This window comes from Dromiciops gliroides, chromosome 2, assembly GCF_019393635.1.
Source record: "Dromiciops gliroides isolate mDroGli1 chromosome 2, mDroGli1.pri, whole genome shotgun sequence".
Lineage (NCBI taxonomy): Eukaryota > Metazoa > Chordata > Mammalia > Microbiotheria > Microbiotheriidae > Dromiciops > Dromiciops gliroides.
Window position 1 is genome coordinate 271689955 of NC_057862.1, and position 15306 is coordinate 271705260.

Genomic DNA, 15306 nt, shown 5'->3' on the forward strand with positions numbered 1-15306 from the left:
AGGCATGCAAAATTAGAGCAACAATTAGTGTTAGAACTGGGAAAAGCTGCAGGAATCTCTTCAGGTTTCTCTGAAAAAGCATGGTTGGGAGAGGGAGAGATATTTCCTTGTGTGAGTAAGTTGCTGGCTCTTTTAACAAAAATAAAAAGAAAAATAGAAAATCCACAAAAACAAAGCATTAACATGATCTTATCTCCCATTTGTCTGGTTAAACAGACTAAAATCAAAAATAGGGTAATTAGGGAGTTTAAAAGGTCCATTCGAAAAAATTTAAAGGGAAAACACAGCCAGTGCGCCAGTACTTAGCAGTTTAAAGGGTAGGGGAAATTTCTTACCCAACCGGAAGATCAGAAGTGAGGTTCAGCTTTCCTCTTCGTGGTTGCCATCTGTTAAGGGCTAAAATTCTAGCTAAACTGTCTAAAATATCTAATGAGTGGTCGCCAATAAATTATAAGCTTTAGCAAGAGTTAGACTTTTAAGCATTTATTAAGGAGAATAAGAATTTGGTAAAGAGAGAGAAAAAGGCCTAAATTCCTAGCTATTAAAGGGAGAGCACATTTCTAGCTCCGCTCTCCACCAGAGTCCAAAGGAAAGAGCCCCAGAGTCAGCGCCAGTCTCTTCCTTCCTCCTCCCACTAGTCCGCGTCACTTCCTCCCGCCAAAGAAAAGACTCCTGGTCTTGCCCTCAAAGACCTTCGCTTCATGGGCAGAACTCTTCTACAGTAAGTATCCGGCAGGTGGCGTCATTCTAATCGTTACAGGGGGTAACAAAAAATTTCGCAACAATACCCGGGATTTCATAAAAATTTCTTGTGTAAAAAGGGGTAGCAAGTAGAAAAAGTTTGAGAAGTCCTGGCCTAAATAAAGGTAGTGGCTATGTAAGTAGAAAAAAGAAGATAGATACAAGGTGATAAGAAGGGTGAATTCATAAGACTTTCCAACTGATAGAATAGAGGATGGAAGAAAAGGTAATGTCAAATATGACTTTGGAGTTTTGAACCAATTGACTAAGAGGATGGTAGTGTAATCAGCAAATTTGGGGAAGTTGGCGGAGGAGCAGATTTCAAGGGACAAAAGATAGGTTAAATTTTGGATGCCAGTATTATATCCAGGGAGCAATATCTGGATAGTGAGTTGTATGGAACTGGATTTTAGTAGAGACAGTAGTCCTGTATATATACTTTTGGAAATCATCATCATAGAGATGATCATTACATTCCCTGGAGTTTATGAGAGAACTAAGGGAGAGAATTTAGAGGGAGTAGAGTGGAAGGCCTAGGAAAGACCCTTTGAGAGAAGAAAACTAGGGGATAAACAAGTACAGGAGACAGAAAAGTAGCAGTTATCCAGGACAAGCAATGTCATAGATGACAAGGGAGGAATGAGTATATTGGAAGATGAGGTAGTTACTCATGTTCAAAGCTGCAGAGACTTCACTGATACAAGAAAACTAAGAAAAGGTCCTGGTATTTAGTAGTTAAGATATGGAAGTTTTTTGGTAACTTTTAAGAGAGACTTTCAGTAGATTATTGATGGTAGAGTGAGAATATTAGGAATACAGAAATGAGTAGTTATAAGGAATTGAAATGTGATTTTTTTTTCCCCCCCTGAGATTTTGGCTTTAAAAGGAGGAGCTAGGAGGGCAGCTAGATGGCACAGTGGTTAAAGTGCTGGCCCTGGATTCAGGAGTACCTGAGTTCAAATCCAGCCTCAGACACTTGACACTAGCTGTGTGACCCTGGGCAAGTCACTTAACCCCCATTGCCCCACAAAAAATAAATAAATAAATAAAATAAAATAAAAGGAGGAGCTATAAGATATCATGAGCAGTATGATAAGAACAATATCCACCAGGATCCTCCACCATGTAGCTGAGGCTTGGTCTTTCCCTAAAAAGCAAGCAATCACTAACACTTGATTGGCCCAGAAGCCTAAGGCCCATGCCTTGTTGCTGATTACACAGCTTCTTGATTGCCTAAGGAAACAAAAGAGTCCAGAATAAGTGTATTCAGTTCCCTTCAGACTTTTATCCTTTTGGTACTGTCCTTTTCTGGTTCAAGTTACATCCTGCCATGCTGAACAGATGTGTTTCTGTATGGAGATGAAGGGGGCCATATCTACTTAAGGAAAGTTCTGTAGAGTTGTTGATTCTTGTTTCCATAAGTACCAAATATTTCATGAGTGCTATATTTCATCCATGATCCAACCCGAACTAGCACAGTGGCCTATTTCAGATTTGTCCTACTACATTTGGTAATGATTGAGGCAGAACTGGATCACAGTGTCACTGTGGCTCACATCATGGTCAAAGTGAAGGAAGGACTTGTAGATGTGGATAAAGATGATAATTAAGTCAAGTATTCCTTGATTATTTTATTTATTTATTTATTTTTGCAGGGCAATGGGGGTTAAGTGACTTGCCCAGGGTCACACAGCTAGTGTCAAGTGTCTGAGGCTGGATTTGAATTCAGGTACTCCTGAATCCAGGGCCAGTGCTTTATCCACTTCGCCACCTAGCTGCCCCCGAGAAGCAAGCATTTTAACCTTAATTAAATAACTATGGTTTTTTTTTTCCTTCCTGTTTACTTTCTTGCTTCTCTTGAGTTTTATTTTTGAAAATTTCATCAGGAATATTTGAAAGTCCCCTACTTCATTTAATGTCCATTTACCCACCCCCACCCTCACCCCCACCCCGGAAAGATTATGCTCAGTTTTGCTGTGTTGTTGGTTCTTGGTTGTAATCCATGCTCCTTATTTCCAGAATATAATATTCTAAGACCTCTAATATGTTAATGTAGAAGCAGCTAAGTCCTGTGTAATCCTGACTGTGACTTCTCAATATCTAGATTTATTTTTTTTTCTGTTTAGAATTTTATTTTCCAAATTACATGTAAAAACAAATTTGGACATCGATGTTTTGAAACTTTGTGTTCCAACTTCTTCCCTTCCCTCCCTTCCCACCCCTACCCCCAAGAACTCAAGCAATTCAATATATGCTATACATGAGGAGTCATGGAAAACATCTCCACATTAGCTAGGTTGTGAGAGAAAATAGACAAAAACAAAACTTCAGATTAAGGAACTGTCAAAAAAAATGCTTCAATCTGTTTTCAGACACCATCAGTTCTTTCTCTGTAGATGGATTGCAATTTTCATAAGTCCTTCAGTGCTATATTGGATCACTGCATCACTGAAAATAACCACGTGCTTCCCAGCAGATCATCTATCACTATTGCTGTTATTTTGTATACAGTATATTTCACTCTGCTTCAGTTCATGTAGGTCTTTCCAGGTTTTTCGGATAGCATCCTGTTCATCATAACTTTTATATAGTACCTTAAACTTGACGAAGAATTTTCTTCACAATATCCCAGGAAAGTAGGTACCATAAGTTTTGCCCTTATAGTCAATCATCATAACTATTTCCCTCCATCCTATTCCCTTCCCATGATATTTACTCTATTTTCTATCTTCTTTTACCCTATTCTTCCTCAAAAGTGTTTTGCTTCTGACTGCCCCCTCGCCCATTCTGCCCTCTTTTCTTTCACCCTTCCTTATCCTCTTCCCCTCCTATTTTGCTGTAGGGTTAAATAGATTATTCTTCCCAATTGGGTGTGTATGTTATTCCCTTCTTGAGAGCACTCTGATGAGAGTAAGGTCTTTGAGCTAATTCTGTGTTCTAAATTTTCTTCCTCCCTCCCTCCTCAACCCTCCCTATGAAATCAAGCAATTCAATATAAGTCATATATGTGCAGTTATGCAGAACATCTTCACCTTCCTCAAAAGTGTTTTGCTTGGGGGGAAGCTAGGTGGCGCAGTGGATAAAGCACCCGGCATGGATTCAGGAGGACCTGAGTTCAAATCTGGCCTCAGATACTTGACACTTACCAGCTGTGTGACCCTGGGTAAGTCACTTAACCCTCATTGCCCCACCAAAAAAAAAAAAAAAGTGTTTTGCTTTTTATTGCTCCTTCCCCCAATCTGCCCTTCCTTCCTTCCCTACTTTTCCCCACCCCACCCCCATCTCTTTCTGCTCCCACTTTCCCTAAGGGCAAAATATATTACTATACCCACTTAAGTATGTATGTTATTCCCTCTTTGAGCCAATTCTGATGATATAGTAAAGTTTATTCACTCCCCCACTCCTTCACCCTCTTCCCTGCCCCTCCATAAGCTTTCCTACTTCAAAGTCCCTTTTTGAGGGCTTCCATGGCCTGAGACCAATTTGTATTTTTCTTGGAAGCCTTGGATGTAGGGGCCCTGAGGTTGTTATCTTCTTCTGAGGGTACATCTTGATCTTCCTTGTCGCTAAAGAAAATTTCTATAGTTCTCAACTCTCTTTGCTTGCTCATCTTGGGGTCTTTCACTTGATTTTTAACTCCCTCTTACAGTGGGGCCCTACTTCCAAGCTACACTGTCCCAAGCTTCAGAGGGTCCCAGGTGTTTTGGTTTGAGGGCGGGCAGGTTTTTCTCTCACCTGGCCTGTTCTCTGGTCTGAAGATAACCTCAAGCCAACTTGCTAATTAACCAGCCAGCAAAATTTTGTGTGCTGTGGTTCTTAGCTTTTGATGAGCCTGCACCCCTCCCCAACCTGGGCCTCATGCTGTTCAAGATTTCTTCCTGGTTTCCTTGCTGGGGTGGGTCAGCTGAATTCCTCCTTAGGTCCTGCAGACAACCCTGTATTTCCCTCATCACCCTTCCCCCCCACCCCCCCAGCCCCCCACCAGCCAGTCATTCAGCCCTCCCACCCAACCATAAAGCTTAGTTCCAGAAGCCACTGGTGCTGTAGCTGATTTGGTAGCTTGGAGGTAAGTTTCTCTGGTGCAGCCTGCCTGGGGACTGCGGGGGCGTGATTGCAGAGTTGGACTCTGCTTTGGCTGGAAAATAATCTCAGTCCATCTTTTTGTGGGTTTTGCTACTCTAGGGGTTGTTTTATTGCTGTTTTGGGGATAATTGTGTCAGAAGCTCTGTGCATTTAATGTCTTCTGCCTTCTTTGCTCTGCCCCCAGAAGAGACTCCTTGATATTTGATTTTTTTTCCCCCCTGGCTGCTTGTAACATTTTCTCCTTGACCTTAGAATTATGGAATTTGGCTCTAATATTCTTTGGAGTTTTCATTTTGAGATCTCTTCCAGGTGATTTTTGTGGATTCTTTTAGTTACTATTTTACCATATAGTTCTAGGCTAGCAGGACAGTTTTCTTTGATAATTTCTTGAAAGATGTTGTACAGTTCATTTCAAGTAGTCTGTCCTGGACTTCAGGTAGTCCAATAATTCTGATATTATCTCTGCTGGATCTATTTTCAAGGTCAGTTGTTTTTTTCCAATGAGATGTTTTACATTTTCTTATATTTTTCTATTCTTTTTTATTCTGTTTAATTTATTCTTGATGTCTCATAGAGTTATTAGCTTCCAGTTGCCCAATTTTTTAAGGAATTATTTTCTTCAGTGATCTTTTGCAGTTTCTTTTCCATTTGGTCAATTCTACTTTTTAAGAAGTTGTTTTCTTCAGTGAATTTTTGTATATCTTTTTCCAGTCCCTTGTGCTTCTTTTATGCAACTAATTGGGGAATGGCTGAATAAGTTTTTCCATGTGAATGCAATGGAATACTATTGTTCTAAGAAACAATGAGCAGGATACTCTCAGAAAAACCTGGAAAGACTTACATGAACTAATGCAAAATGAAATGAACAGAACCAGAAGAATCGTGTATACAGTAGCAGCAATATTATATGATAATCAATTGTGAATGAATTAGCTATTCTCAATAATACAATGATCCAAGACAGTTCTTAATGACTTATGAATAATGCTATCCATTTCCAGACACAGAACTGATGGAATATGAATACAGATTAAAGCATACATTTTATTTTACTTTATTTTTCTTTTTTTTTTTCAGAGTGTGGATTCTTTCACAATGTGACTAATATGTTTTCTATGACTGTACATATGTAACTTATATAAAATTGCTTTACTTCTTAATTGGGGGAGGGGAGAAGCAAGAGATTTTGGAACTCATAATTTTAAAAAATTAATGTTACAAATTGTTTTTGCATGTAATTAGGGAAAAATATTAAATTAAATTTTTAAAAAATCCTTTCTAAAGTCTTCTAGGAATATTTTTCAGGCCTGAGACCAATTCATGTTTCTCTTTTAGGTTTCATACATAAGCATTTTGACATTGTTTTGTTCTTCTGAGTTTTTGTTTTGATATTCCCTGTCATCATAGTTGCTTTCTGTGGTCAGGATTTTATTTTGTTCATTTTCCAGACTATTTTCTGACCTTTAAATTTGAGCTCTACTCCTGGGATACAGGAAACACTGTCCCAAGCTTCTGGCCCAGGGACCTAGGGGTCTGTCACTGATTTGCTGCACCAGGGCCTCTACGACTGATGACCTGCCTATTGTGTGGGGTGATCTCATTTGTTGCCCTGGGTCTGGACACCTCTTACCTGTCCTGCTGTGCCTCTGGCCTGATGAGCCAGGACTACTGATTATGCTTGCTAATCTAACCTGGTACTAGGGGCCTCCCACTGGCTTGCAGGACACTGCCTTCACTGGGCTGCACTTCCCTTTAATTGAGGTGAGACAAACCTTTTCTGCAGTCCTTCTAAGTTATCTTGGGCTAGAAAATTTTTTCACCGTATCCTTTTGTGGGGTTTGTCGCTCCAAAATTTGTTTTAAGCCTTGATTTAAAGTTGTTTCAAGGGAAATTGGGGAGAGCTCAGGAAATTTCCTGCCTTTTCTCCATCATCTTGGCTCTACTTCCTGCACTAGCTGTTTTTGACCTCTTCAATTTAGTAGTGCAGGTAACCAAGGTCACTTGTGAGTGTTATGTAATTGTCTCCATTTTTTTCTTTTCCTGAGCCTGAGAGTATTCAGTTCACTTTCATCTGGGAAGGAGTCCATTTTATATCTTTACCATCCTTCCCCAGAGTCCTCTAAACTCTACATCATATTGGAATCTAGTGGACAGATAATGGAAAGAAGGCCCATTTCCCACAGGAATATATCCATCACTACTTTGATGATATAACTGACCAAGCAGGGTAAAGCCATAGTGGCAGATTCTGTAGATTAAATGGTGATCCATATGAAGGGTAAGGGTTGGGAATTAGACATAAGAAAATCCAGGGCTTGGACTGATGTCGACATCTTGAGAACATAATAGATAGGGAGAACTCAGATGTTTCCTTACCCAGTCTAGAACAAACTTTTGGCACTCCATTTCACAGTCTAAAACGGAAGCCCAGAGGTGTATTAAACACTTCTGAGTTTGGGAGAACCTATATTCCATATTCTGAGTAACTGTGATATGATGACATTTACCTGAAAGTTGCTTCTTTCAAATCAGACCAAGAAGAAGCCCTGGAAGATATAAATGGTCTATCTAGTGGTCTCTCCCCATGGGTCCATAGGACACCATGGGGCTTATATTTTTAGAGTTCTTTGTCCTTATAGATCAGGATAAATAGAACCTTTGGGACTTCCTTAGAGTTGGCTAGAACTAATAGCCATTAGGCTGACAACTTACCACCTTTGAAAAGTAGTTACCTACCTACTACTAAAGAGATGACAGAAACCCTACTGGTTCTGAGTTGGATAATATAAGATAAATGTATAGGATATAAGGGGAAGTTTCTTGGGCACTTATGCGTAGCAAGGGCAATTCAGTCACATATCAGTCACATAACAACCCATGTAATTCTGTCATAAGCTAAACCCTTCTTTCCCAGACTCTACTCCCTGAGTCTTTCACTACTCCAATTGATGCTATTCTACCTGTTACAATGTTGACTCCTGCCTGCTATGAGAGAGACATTTGCCACGGGACTTCAGCTTCCATTAACCCAGGAACTGTTGGATGAAGGTCTTGGCAAACTACAAGCCAAGTGTCTTCTCTATAAAAGAAACTTGAAATATGGGTCAAATAAGATATTCATCTACATTAATTCCTCAGCAGCATCCATAGCTCTGGATGAGTGGCCTGGGGTCCTCAGTGAACAAACAGAGACTTTGCCCTGTGGGGTCAGAAGCAATGTTGGACCAATTGGCAAATTGACCCTCTTTCTCCATTTCAGAGTAGTAGATTTATTCTTGCTAATCAACATCTGATTACCAGGTTACAGTGTCATATTTCTGAGAATTAAGATCCAAGACAAATGAATGCCAACCTCAGAAGGGGAAGGTCTTGCCAATCTATTGATTTCTCAGACCAAGGTTGCTTTCTTGGGAAACTTATCAATTAGAACAAACTGTCCTAAGATAGCCCTTTCCTGTTGGAATAGGCATAGCCACCTAAGCTTCAAGATTCCTCCTCCATCAGAGGGCTCCTTATACCTTGAGAAAACTCCTCATGTCTTTTTTTTTTTTTTTTTTTGGTGAGGCAGTTGGGATTAAGTGACTTGTCTAGGGTCACACAGCTAGTAAGTGTTAAGTGTCTGAGGCCGGATTTGAACTCAGGTCCTCCTGACTCTAGGGCCAGTGCTTTATCCACTGTGCCACCTAGCTGCCCCCATGTCTATTAATTAGTACATCTCTTCTTTACTAGAATGGTTTAGCGGCTTCTTCCTAGAAAGGCCTGCAGGGATCAAAAGGTAGTATTGTTGTGATATACCTCCTTATCTAATGGTATAGGGAGGGTGAAAATATCTTTGCATAACCGTGGTGAAGGTTAATTTACCTGGTCAAAATGAGGTTCTGGAGCTCATTTGGTGGTAATCCTTTATTCCTGGCTGAAGATGAAGGTAAGTCCTTAGCAGTCCCCATGAAAGAAGGGAAGCTTCTAAAGATGCAGAAGTTTGGCTTTACTCTACCATTGCCCCTTCTAAGTAAAGGAATGTCCTATCTCTTGGGCCAGTAATCCTTGAGGGAGCCTCCATGTCAGCAGTATCACCAGGACTTGCTGTATGTAAGAGTGGGAATTGGTGACCTTGTTAGAAGTTCTACCATTTGTGCTCCCCTAATTATGGTTCTTATATCTCTGGTGTTGCTCCTATTCATTGTCAATACTTTGCATCATAAGAACCACTCTGAACTGCAAAGATTTACTATTACAAACCCCATGGAACAGGTAATTGTTGAGATCTGGGCTCAATCTTTCCAAAGGTAAGAGGTCAATCTGGGACTTGGAATCTTCATTCTCTTCTTATTTAGTTACTCTTTCAAGGAACTAGATGTTAATTTATTTCCCTTTTTGTTTTCTTTTGCTTATTTTTTTTTGCTATATTTCTGATTTACTTTTTTTTATTGCCTATTTTTCTTCCTCTAGTTCTACCTCTTCCAGGCTTTTTGAATACCCAGGATTAGGGTTTCCATTTAAGTGGTAGAAGACCTTCTAGAACATATGTAGGACTTTGCTAGTAAGGGATGAGGTGTTGCAAAAGCACTATCTACAAGAGTTCTTGGATGTGTAGACTAGGCCATTTCTTTCCCTAATAGGCAAGGAAGACTTTATTGGCCCTGGAGGCTAAAAGGAGCCTTGTTGCCTTTAACATGTATTCCTGGGCAGCTAGGTGGCACAGTGGATAAAGCACCAGCCCTGGATTCAGGAATTCCTGAGTTCAAATCTGGCCTCAGACACTTGACACTTACTAGCTGTGTGACCCTGGGCAAGTCACTTAACCCCCATTGCCCCACCAAAAAAAAAAAATAAAAAAAAAAATAACATGTATTTCTAATTTCCTAGAAGTATAAAAGATTCTATGGAGTCATTGCCCTTAAGATTTGGTGGATGTCCCATGTCTGTGCTGACCAAACACATTTCTGTATGAAAATTATGGGAGTTATATCTCTCCAGTTTGAGTATCCCTATTAACTCTCCTTTTCATGCTGTGAAATAAACATCCCTTTGTTAAATGCTAAATGTCATATCAGTCCATTCTTGAATCAGAATTATCATAACCAGACTATGTTAGGTATAGCCTGTGGAATGTCAGTTGGTGAAAATTTGGAATAAGGATATTGGAAACCTGGGCATGAAAAGGAGAGGAAGAAGGAGAGAGGCAATGGGAAGAGGACAAAGAGAGAGAAGAAGAGAGAGGGAGTGGACCAGAGTTGGAGAGAGCAACAGAAGGGATCAAGAACATTCTTAGAAAAGTTAATATTAACAAGGAGACCAAACTGTGTAGTATACCCCTAAGGGGGGCAATAAGACCCTCTGAAGGTTAGAGTAGCAGCTAAATACAATTGTATATTTTCAAGTTAAACTCCCACCATTCTCAATGAAAACAAAGTTCAAGGTTAATAAGAAAAGAGGCAACCAGATGAATTTGTTCTCACTGACAATGAATGCAGGACCATTGTTATTTAGGAATATATGCATAAGTAAGGTCAAAATTTTGTTGATGCTCTTTTCCAATGTAGCTATTAGTTAGCATAAATTCACAACACAGATGCCATTCTGGTGCTTCACTTGAATGTGAAGTGAATGTGAAAGTGAAATTTAAACATGGCCTTGAAAACCTATTGATAGTAGTGTCACATAAAGAGAAAATTTCAATAGATTTCATAGATTTTTTTTGTCTTTTTTTTTTGGCAGGGCAATGAGGGTAAATGACTTGCCGAGGGTCACACAGCTAGTAAATGTCAAATGTCTGAGGCTAGATTTGAACTCAGGTCCTCCTGAATCCAAGGCCAGTGCTTTATCCACTGTGCCACCTAGCTGCCCCCTGTTTGATAGATCTTTAAACAAAAATCATGGGTTGGAGTTTTGTCTTGGGCTCAGGTGATATAGGGATAATATATACATATCTAAACATGTGACATTCCTCCGCATATTGTACTCTTCACAAGCAATAACATATCAGGAATTGAGTAAAGAACTAAATATAGTTTGCCATGTTGTTATAAAAGTTACCAGTTTTATTTTTTAAAAAGTCAGTTACTAGCTGTGGGACCCTGGGCAAGTCACTTAACCCTCATTGCCCCACAAAAAAAAAGTCAATTAAGAATAAGACCCTTTGCAAAATTGTGTGCTGATATAGGGAAAAGCATAGTAAACTTCGATATCATTTTGAAACACTGACTTTATTGTGCCAATCTATTCTAAAAGAAATTTGAATTGAGAAACAAACAATGGTAGAGATTGGGGGTGGAGCCAAGATGGCAGAGGAAAGGCAGTGACTTCCCTGACCTCTCTCCAAAACCCCTCCAAGTACCTTCAAATAATGCCATAGGACAATTTTTGGAGCAGCACAATCCAAAAAAGGACAGGCTGAAATAATTTTCCAGCCAGAGACAGCTTAGAGGGTTGGCAGGAAAGGTCTGTTGTACCAGGGTGAGAGTGGAGCACACTGAGTAGCGCCAGCCCCAGCCCCAGAGAATCAGGCCTTGGTAACCTCTGACTTAATTGTGGCAGTAGCTGCTTCTGGAACTCTACCCATTGATGGAGAGAGGAGCTCAGTGTGCAGTGCGGACCCAGCCTAGAACAGACAGTGCTTCTATGGCCTCAGAATCTTTGGCGCCTGCAGCTTTTTCTAAGGCTTGGCTTGCAGATTGGTGAGGGGGTTCAGCAGTTGGCCAGGGTGAAGTGGCTGTAATCTCTGCTGGGGTTGGGGCAAAGCCCCCAGGTTCTGATCCAGTGGGCTGACTCTAGTGGTGGTGACCCAGTGGGGGAGGGGCACAGGCACACCAAGTTTTCAGCCATAGAGAATCAGATTCCAATCAGACATCTACTTCTGGCTTGAGATGAGTTGGCAAAGAAAGCAGTGGACTATATAAATCTTTTGGGGGGACAAAGTAGAGTAGAATAACACTCTCAGAAGAAGATAATAAAAGAGTCAAAGCTCCAACATCCAAAACTTCCAAGAAAAATATGAATTGGTCTCAGGCCATGGAAGAGCTTAAAAGGGACTTTGAAGAAAAAAGTAGGAGAGATAGAAGGAAGATTTAGAGAGATGAAGGAAAGAATGGAAAGAGAGCAGTGCAGGAGAGTCATGAGAAAAAAGCCAGCAGCTTAAAAAGCCAAATGGGAAAGGAGATACAAAAGCTCTCTGAAGAAAATAATTGCCTAAGACTTAGGATTGAACAAATGGAATCTAGTGACTTTATGAGAAGTAAATCCAAATGAATGAAAAAAATAGAGGACAATGTGAAATATCTCCTTGGAAAAATAGCTGACCTGGAAAATAAATCCAGGAGAGATAATTTGAAAATCATTGAACTACCTGAAAACCATGACCAAAATAAGAGTTTAGTCATCATCTTCCAAGAAATTGTCTAGGAAAATTACCCTGATATTCTAGAAGCAGAAAGTAAAATAGAAATTGAAAGAGTCCACTGATCATGTCCTGAAAGAGATCCCAAAAGGAAAACCTCCAGGAATATTATAGCCAAATTCCAGAGCTTCCAGCTCAAGGAGAAAATATTGAATGCAGCTAGAAAAAAGGAATTCAAATACTGTGGAACTATAGTAAGGAAAAAACAAGATCTAGCAGCATCTACATGAAAGGACCAGAGGGCATGGAATGATATGCTGAAGGGCTGGGACTACAGCCAAGAATCACCTACCCAGCATCTTTCAGAGGTTAAAATGGGACTTGAATGAAAAAGAGGACTTTCAGGCATTTGTGATGAAAAGACCTGCACTGAATAGAAAACTTGACTTTCAAATACAAAACCCTAGAGTAGCATAAAAAGGTAAGCAAGAAAAAGAAATCATGAGGGATATTAAAAGATTAAATTGTTTGCATTCCCACATGGGAAGATAATACTTCTAACTCATAAGAACTTTCTCAGTATTAGGGCAGCTGAAAGGAATACACTTAGAGGACACAAGTCTGAACTGAATATGAAGTGATGGTATCTGTAAAGCATTTATTTTTTGTTTATCCTTGTTTTTTGTGGGGCAGGCCAGGTGGGGTAGCTTATGTCTGGTGCAGGATATGGGCTCGGTGCCTTCTGGGTTCAGGGCTGGTGCTTTGTTTACTGTGTCACCTAGCTGACCTATGATGACATCTTTAAAATAAAGTTAGGGGGTAAGAGGAATGCACTGGAAGAAAGGGAAAGGGAGAGGTGGATTGGGGAAAAGAAACTCACATAAAAGAAATAAGAAAAAGCTTATGGAGTGGAGGGGAAGAGGAGGAAGGAGTGGGGTAGTGAGTGAACCTTATTCTCATCAGAATTGGCTCAAAGAGGTAATAACATACACACTCAAGTTGGTATAGTAATATATTTTGCCCTGAGGGAAAGTGGGAGGGAAAGGAGATGGGGGGGGGTGAGGCAAAGGAAGAAAAGGCACTTTGGAGGAGGGGGCAGTAAAAAGCAAAACACTTTGAGGAGGGATACGGTGTAGGAAGAGAGAAAATAGAGTAAATATAAAGGGGAGGGAATAAGATGGAGGGTAATACAGTTAGCAATAGTAACTGAAAGAAATGATGAGCAAGATGATATCAGAAGGACATTTGAAAAATGCAAACCATCAACAGAGGAAGAACTGATGGTATTTTAATACAGATGTTAGATCATCTTTCTAAAGTTATATTGTCTATTTTCTTTCACAACCTAATGTGAAGATGTTTTGCATAACTGCACATGTATGACTTCTATTGAATTGCTTGATTTCATAGGGAGGGTTGAGGAGGGAGGGAGGAAGAAAATTTAGAACACAAAGTTTTAAAGAAACAATGTGAAAAAAACCAAAATTAGAATTGAAAGAAGAGAGTGCTGTTTTTTCATTTGATGACAAAAATATTCTACTGCAACTTGAATATTACCAAATATTTTTGAAAATTTTTATATTTTAAATACAAGGTGCTCAAATTCATACTCTAAACCAGAGAAGTAAAGTGGCTAAATATATGGTAAAATTTAGACTTATGATTAATACATAAGATAATATTTTTTGTTTCCTAATTTGTCAACATCTACCCTACAAATGAGTGTGAGATTAAACATTGATATAGCCCCTACCATATGCTGAGGAGTTTGCTAAACACATTACAGTTATTTCATCTAATTCTCATAACATTTTCCTTGGAGGTAGGTGCTATTATTATCCCCATTTTGTAGTTGGGGAAACTGAGGCAAACTGAGGGGTTTTTTTTTTTCTGACTTGCCCAGCATCACACAGGAAGTAAATGTTCAGTAAATGTCCAGACTTTATCTATTCCACCACTTTGCTGTTGAAGACATACTTATTAATAACTTATCTATAGAAATAATTCTCATTTTATTTCAAAGTCCTAGTCTTTTCTAAATACTATTGAATAAGAAATGCATCTACCATGGGCAAATGTTATTTTGGTCTTAGTATATTTGATCAAGTTACTTAATAGTGTTATCCGGTGATAGTCTCTTTTTTAAAAAAAGCTTATGGGGGGGGGCAGCTAGGTGGCACAGTGGATAAACCACCAGCCCTGGATTCAGGAGGACCTGAGTTCAAATCTGACCTCAGACACTTGACACTTACTAGCTGTGTGACCCTGGGAAAATCCCACTTAAAAAAATAAAATAAAATAAAAGCTTATGACATTGAAAGTTGTGTGTGTGTATATGTGTGTGTGTGTGTGTGTTTCCTATGGATGAATAGAGCTCTGGTTTATCCAATAAATCAATATACAATTTATTAATTTGTTATCATATTTTGTGTGCAATGGTTTTTTTGGCTTTAATTTGTTACAAATATGAAAAACTGATTTCAGTAACTTATTGATAAAGAATTGCAAGTAGCAACATAAACTTTGTGCCCAAAAAAACAAGTACACCTATTACGTCAATAGTATCTAAGTGTTTTTGAGTTATAAATATGTAAATTTGTGGGATTATATCAGTACTTTTGTGAATTATATTTATTGTATTGTGAGATTTGTTTTACACTTTAAAATAAATTATTAATTTTTTAAAAATCAGAAAAAAGTAATTCCTTGCCTAGATTTTTATATGCAAAGTATAGTATAGGAAAGTGTCACAATTTTTTTCTTGTAAGGAAAGGAACATTAAGTTTAGAAACTTTCCCTCTCACCTGAATCCTTTGTGTTTATGCTGTAAGAATTCCATTCTCGGGAGCATCCAATCCCTTTTGATTTGACTTGCCCTCTAAAATCTTAGTCCATGGATTCCCTTTCAAATAAACTGTTTTCTAGCCACATTTTCCTTTTTCTGTACTTGAGCAGTTTTTGTTTTTTTTTTTTAAACCAAGGATTCATTAGTCAGGATGGCTATTTCAAAGGAAAACTGACGTGTATGAGAAGTCAGTTTGCTTTCTATAACTATATAATTCTTTCAGTGTTATGATATAGGGGGAGAAAGATGCATAGTGTTATTTATTTGTAATGATAGAGGTCTTTCAACCTTCCATTAGCTT

At 39.0% G+C, this 15306-nt stretch overlaps 1 protein-coding gene across 1 annotated transcript in view; it reads left to right on the plus strand.

Moving 5' to 3' along the window:
- MIPOL1 (mirror-image polydactyly 1) overlaps positions 1-15306 on the plus strand; it is a 440092-nt gene that overhangs the window by 101379 nt on the left and 323407 nt on the right. The window lies entirely within an intron of this gene.